The sequence below is a fragment of the Oncorhynchus clarkii genome, chromosome 3 (genome assembly GCF_045791955.1).
Source record: "Oncorhynchus clarkii lewisi isolate Uvic-CL-2024 chromosome 3, UVic_Ocla_1.0, whole genome shotgun sequence".
Classification (NCBI taxonomy): Eukaryota; Metazoa; Chordata; class Actinopteri; order Salmoniformes; family Salmonidae; genus Oncorhynchus; species Oncorhynchus clarkii.
The window spans coordinates 47,373,678-47,379,203 of NC_092149.1; the positions used below are offsets into that span (position 1 = coordinate 47,373,678).

General features: G+C 41.6%; 1 non-coding gene across 1 annotated transcript; it reads left to right on the forward strand.

Annotated features, from left to right (window-relative positions):
* The first annotated feature begins 287 nt into the window (after nt 1–287).
* LOC139406224 (U7 small nuclear RNA) lies at nt 288–342 on the forward strand. The gene has a single exon (XR_011633948.1). It is a non-coding gene; the product is annotated as a U7 small nuclear RNA (small nuclear RNA).
* Nucleotides 343–5,526: the final 5,184 nt, after the last annotated feature.

A 5,526-nucleotide genomic window follows, 5' to 3' on the forward strand; every position in this document is an offset into this window, starting at 1 on the left:
AGCCATGACATAATTTTCTGGAATTTTCCAGTCAACACAGTCAACATAGTGTATGTAAACCTCTGACCCACTGGAATTGTGATACAGTGAATTATAAGTTAAATGATTTGTCTGTAAATAGTTGTTGGAAAAATTACTTGTGTCATGCACAAAGTAGATGTCCTAACCGACTTGGCAAAACTATAGTTTGTTAACAAGAAATTTGTGGAGTGGTTGAAAATCGAGTTTTAATGACTCCAACCTAAGTGTATGTAAACTTCCGACTTCAATTGTACCTACAGGTTATGGAAAATTTGATCTTTTAGTATTTCTCTAGTAGGTTTCCTGAAGGAGAAAGCCTACACTTCTATGTCAAAGATAATACAATAAAAACACTATATAGGAAATCAAATCAAACGTTATTTGTCACTATAAATTGTCCAGTGCTGATATTTAATTGTTCAGCAGTCTAATGGCTTGGGGGTAGAAGCTGTTGAGAAGCCTTTTGGTTCTGGACTTGGCACTCTGGTACCGCTTGCCGTGGGGTAGCAGAGAAACAGTCTATAACTTGGGTGACAGGAGTCTCTGACAATTTTATGGGCTTTCCTCTGACTCCGCCTATTATATAGGTCATAGATGGCAGGAAGCTTGTCCCCAGTGATGTACTGGGCCGTTCGCACTACCCTCTGTAGCACCTTACAGTCAGATGCTGAGCAGTTGCCATACCAGGTGGTGATGCAACCAGTCAGGATGCTCTCGATGGTGAGGATCTTAGGGCCCATGTCAAATCTTTTCAGTCTCCTGAAGGGGAAAAAGGTTTTGTCATGCCCGCTTCACAACTCTCTTGGTGTGTTTGGACCATGATAGTTTGTTGGTGATGCGGACATCAAGGAACTTAAAACTCTCGTCCCGCTCCACTACAGCCCCGTCGATGTTAATGGGGGCCTGTTCGGCTCGCTTTTTCCTGTAGTTCACGATCAGATCCTTTGTCTTGCTCACATTGAGGGAGAGGTTGTTGTCCTGGCACCACACTGCCAGTTCTCGGACCTCCTCCCTTTAGGTCATCTCAAAATTGTCGGTGATCAGGCCTACCACTGTTGTGTCGTCAGCAAACTTAATGATGGTGTTGGAGTCATGTTTGGCCACGTAGTCGTGGGTCAACAGGGAATACAGGAGGGGACTAAGTAAACGCCCCAGTGTTAAGGATCAGCGTGTCAGCGTGTGGTTGCCTACTCGAACGACCTGGGGGCAGCCCGTCAGTTAGTCCAGGATCTAGTTGCAGAGGGAGGTATTTAGTGATGAACAGCTTTCTCACATAGGTGTTCCTTTTGTCTAGGTGAGAAAGGGCAGTGTGGAGTGGGATTGATATTGCATCATCTGTGGATTTGTTGGGACGATATGGAGTGGGTCTATAGCTCACATCATGGCTTCTAGTTGGGATATGTACGTACAGTCACTGTGGGGATGACGTCATAGATGCACTTATTGATGAAGCCGATGACTGAGGTGGTGTATTCCTCAATGCCATTGGATGAATCCGGAACATATTCCAGTCTGTGCTAGCAAAACAGTCCTGTAGTGTAGCATCTGCGTCATCTGACCACTTCCGTATTGAGCGAGTTACTGGTTCTTCCTGCTTTCGTTTTTGCTTGTAAGCAGGAATCAGGAGGATAGAATTGTGGTCAGATTTGCCAAATGGAGGCGGGGGAGAGCTTTGAATGCATCTCTGTGTGTGGAGTAAGGGTGGTCTAGTAAAAATTTGGAAAAACTGATTTAAAGTTTGCCTGCATTAAAGTCCCCGGTCACTAGGAGCACTGCTTCTGGGTGAGCGTGTTCTTCTTTGCTTATGGCCTTATAGAGTCGGTTGAGAGCGGTCTTATTGCAAGCTTCAATTTGTGGTGGTAAATAGACGGCTATGGATAATACAGATGAGAACTCTCTTGGTAGATAGTGTGGTCGACAGCTTATCATAATGTACTCTACCTCGTGCGAGCAATACCTCGAGACTTCTTTAGTATTAGATTTCGCGCACCAGCTGTTATTGACAAAAAGACACCCACCCCCACCCCTCGTCTTACCAGAGGTAGCATCTCTGTATTGTCAGTTTCTTCGTTCAGCCACGTCTCGGTGAACATAAAATGTTACAGTTTTTAACGTCACGTTGGTAGGATAATCTTAATAGTAGGTCATCAATTTTATTTTCTAACGATTGCACGTTAGCAAGGAGAATGGAAAGTATTGTGAGTTTACTCGCTCGCCTCTGACTTCTCAGAAGGATCCCTGATCAGCGTCCCCTTTTCCGGCATCTTTTCTTCATGCAAAAGGTGTGAATCTGGGCCTGTTCCAGTGAAAGCAGGATATCCTTCTCTTCAGACTCGTTAAAGGAAAACGTTTCTTCCAGTCCGCGGTGAGTAATTCGTTTTCTGATATCCAGAAGTTCTTTCGGTCATAAGAGACGGTAGCAGCAACATTATGTATACAATAAGTAAAAAAAATAAGTTACACAAAGCGCCAAAAAATAATAATAATTGCACAATTGGTTGGGAGAATGTAAAATGTTCTTCGGCGCCATCTTTAAATACTACAGTAATGCCCACAAAAACATGACAGTAAATAGTACAGTATAGTACAGTCAGCAAAAACACTACAGTAGATCTTACTGCCGTGGAAATTCTTACACAGGGACACTCCAAGCAGTTGTCTTATATACGGCTATACACAGATAAGTTATATTTGCATGAATTAGCATAATCAATTCATCATTACCGTTTTGTTTCATCCATGTGACAGACCAATACTGGATCATAACATGTGACAGACCAATACCTAATGAGGCTTCTTTGTCTCTAAGCTGAGACCTTGAAGCTGAGATATTTTTTGTTCGTTCTCAAAACAAAACAAGGATGTACTGATCACAATGTAATAGCCATATCTAGGAAAACCAAAGTTCCAAAGGCTGGGCCTAATATAATGTATAAGAGGTCATACAATATGTTTTGTAGTGATTCATAATGTTGATGATGTAAAGAATAGTTGCTGGTCTGTGGTGTGTAATGAAGAGCAACCAGACGCTGACCAGACGCTGAAACTACTTATTCCAGTTACTTATAAGCACGCACCCATTAAGAAAATAACTGTAAAAACGGTTAAATCCCCTTGGATTGATGAGGAATTGAACAATTGTATGGCAAAAGGTATGGCACTTAAGTCTGGCAGCCCAACTGATTGGCAAACATGCTGCAAATTAAGAAATCATGTGACTAAACTAAATTTGAAAAAACTACGCTATGAAAAAAATATAAATTATATAAAAGAATGATGGTAAAAAGCTTTGGGGCACCTTAAATTACATTTTGGGGGAAAAAAGCCAACTCAGTTCCTTCATTCATTGAATCAGATGGCTCATTCATCACAAAGCCCACTGATATTGCAAACTACTTTAATGACTTTTTCATTGGCAAAATAAGCAAACTTAGGGATGTCATGCCAGCAACAAACGATGACACTACACATCCAAGAATATCGGACCAATTTATGAAAGACAAGAATTGTACTTTTGAATTCCGTAAAGTCAGTGTGGAAGTGGTGAAAAAAATTATTGTTGTCTATCAACAATAACAAGCCACCTGGGTCTGACAATCTGGATGGAAAATTACTAAGGATAATAGCAGACGATATTGAAACTCCTATTTGCCACATCTTCAGTTTAAGCCTACTAGAGAGCATGTGCCCTCAGGCCTGGAGGGAAGTTAAAGTCATTCTGCTACCCAAGAATAGTAAAGCCCCCTTTACTGGCTCAAATAGACGACCAATCAGCCTGTTACCAACCCTTAGTAAACTTCTGGAAAAAATGGTGTTTGACCAGACACAATGCTATTTCACAGTAAACAAATTGAACACAGAATTTCAGCATGCTTATAGAGAAGGACACTTAAAAAGCACAGCACTTACACAAATGACTGAGAATTGGCTGAGAGAAATTGATGATAAAATGATTGTGGGGGCTGTCTGGTTAGACTTCAGTGCAGCTTTTGACATTATCGATCATAGTCTGCTGCTGGAAAAACGTATGTGGCTTTACACCCCCTGCTATAACGTGGATAAAGAGTTACTTGTCTAACAGAACACACAGGGTGTTCTTTAATGGAAGCCTCTCAAATATAATCGTGTGGTGGTCAGCTGCCACAAAAAAGGATTTAGGAAAATTGCAATTGGCTCAGAACAGGGCAGCACGGCTGGCCCTTGGATGTACACAGAGAGCTAATATTACTAATATGCATGTCAATCTCTCCTGGCTGAAAGTAGAGGAGAGATTGACTTCATCACTACTTTTATTTATGAGAGGTATTGACATGAATGCACAGAGCTCTCTGTCTAAACTACTGGCTCACAGCTCGGACCCCCATGCATACCCCACAAGAGGTTTTTCTTTAATTTTACTATTTTCTACATTGTAGAATAATAGTGAAGACATCAAAACTATGAAATAACACATATGGAATCACGTAGTAACCTAAAAAGTGTTAAACAAATCAACATATATGTTATTATTGAGATTCTTCAAAATAGCCACCCGTTGCCTTGATAACAGCTTTGCACACACTTGGCATTTTCTCAACCAGCTTCACCTGGAATGGTTTTCTTGAAGGAGATCCCACATATGCTGAGCACTTGTTGGCTGCTTTTCCTTCACTCTGCGGTCTAACTCATCCCTAACCATCTCAATTGGGTTGAGGTCTGGGTGATTGTGGAGGCCAGGTCATCTAATGCAGCACTCCATCGCTCTCCTTCTTGGTCGAATAGCCCTTACACAGCCTGGAGGTGTGTAAGTGTGGTTTTGGGTCATTGTCCTGTTGAAAAACATGGGATAGCGTATCGACTTTGTGGCAACAGTTTGAAGGAGGCCCTTTCCTGTTTCAGCATGACAATGCCCCCATGCACAAAGCAAGGTCCATACAGAAATGGTTTGTCGATCAGTGTGGAAGAACTTGACTGGCCTGCACATAGCCCTGACTTCAACCCCATCAAACACATTTGGGATGAATTGGAACAGCGATTGCGAGCCAGGCCTAATCGCCCAACATCAGTGTCCAACCTCACTTATACTCTTCTGGGTGAATGGAAAAAAACTCACGCAGCAATATTCCAACATCTAGTGGAAATCCTTCCCAGAAAAGTGGAGGCTGTTAAAGCAGCAAAGGGGGGACCTATTCCATATTATTGCCAGTGATTTTGGAATAAGATGTTTTGACGAGCAGGTGTCCACATACTTTTGGTCATGTAGTGTAAGCAGGAAGACAATCGACACTAAACTTCAATTGGACCAGAAACTCCTTCATTGACTTCCAGCCTATAAGTTTCAATGTTGAATAAGCATAGGAAAATTAGATGATAGCATTTCTAAACCTTGAATGAAAGGAACATCATTCCAAAATCTGTTACGCATAACTTCACACTCCAAGACTTAAAAGGCTGTGTGATGACATAGTGCACATAAAAAACTTTTGCCATTCCATTCCCATGTACCGAATAAAAAAAAGAAACATT